Below are 1,510 nucleotides of genomic sequence, written 5' to 3'. Positions count from 1 at the left end.
TGTATCCTCCAGTAATTCCCTGTTTATTCTTATTCTTATGTATCCCCATTAATTTCTAGTTTATCCTAATTCTTGTGTATCCCCATTAATTCCCTGTTTATCTTTATTCTTATGTATCCCCATTAATTTCTTGTTTATCCTTATTCTTATGTATCCTCCAGTAATTCCATGTTTATTCTTATTCTTATGTATCCCCATTAATTTCTTGTTTATCTTTATTCTTATGTATCCCCCATTAATTCCCTGTTTATCTTTATTCTTATGTATCCTCATTAATTTCTTGTTTATCCTCATTCTTATGTATCCCCATTAATTTCTTGTTTATCCTTATTCTTATGTATCCCCATTCATTCCCTGTTTATCTTTATTCTTTTGTATCCCCATTAATTTCTTGTTTATCCTTATTCTTATGTATCCCCCATTAATTCCCTGTTTATCTTTATTCTTATGTATCCTCATTAATATCTTGTTTATCCTTATTCTTATGTATCCCCCATTAATTCCCTGTTTATATTTATTCTTATGTATCCCCATTAATTTTTTGTTTATCCTTATTCTTATGTATCCCCATTAATTTCTTGTTTATCCTTATTCTTATGTATCCCCACATTCATTCCCTGTTTATCTTTATTCTTTTGTATCCCCATTAATTTCTTGTTTATCCTTATTCTTATGTATCCCCCATTAATTCCCTGTTTATCTTTATTCTTATGTATCCTCATTAATTTCTTGTTTATCCTTATTCTTATGTATCCCCCATTAATTCCCTGTTTATATTTATTCTTTTGTATCCTCATTAATTTCTTGTTTATCCTTATTCTTATATATCCCCCATTAATTCCCTGTTTATCTTTATTCTTATGTATCCCCATTAATTTCTTGTTTATCCTTGTTCTTATGTATCCTCCAGTAATTCCCCGTTTATTCTTATTCTTATGTATCCCCATTAATTTCTTGTTTGTCCTTATTCTTGTGTATCCCCATTAATTCCCTGTATATCCTTATTCTTATGTATCCCCACTAATTTCTTGTTTGTCCTTATTCTTGTGTATCCCCATTAATTCCCTGTATATCCTTATTCTTATGTATCCCGGCAATTCCTTGTTTATCCTTATTCTTATGTATCCATCAACTATTCCTTGTTTATCTTATTTTTATGTATCCCCCATTAATTTCTTGTTTATCTTTATTATTATGCATCCCCCATTAATTCCTTGTTCATCATTTTTATGTATCCACATTAATTCTTCATTTATTCTTATGTATACACCATTTATTGCTTGTTGATCTTTATTCCTATGTATCCCCATTAATTCCTTGTTTATCCTTATTCTTATGTATCTCCATTAACTCTTTATTTTATCCTTCCATTCTTGTCTCTCACCTTTACTTTTATTAAAACCTGTATCAAATAAGGACCTCTTCCAAATTATTTATTATTATTATTATTATTATTATTATTATTATTATTATTATTATTATTATTATTATTATTGTTGTTGTTGTTGTT

The sequence above is a fragment of the Palaemon carinicauda genome, unplaced genomic scaffold (genome assembly GCF_036898095.1).
Source record: "Palaemon carinicauda isolate YSFRI2023 unplaced genomic scaffold, ASM3689809v2 scaffold115, whole genome shotgun sequence".
Lineage (NCBI taxonomy): Eukaryota > Metazoa > Arthropoda > Malacostraca > Decapoda > Palaemonidae > Palaemon > Palaemon carinicauda.
The sequence above is the reverse complement of the archived record's forward strand: the minus strand, read 5'-3'. Positions refer to the sequence as shown.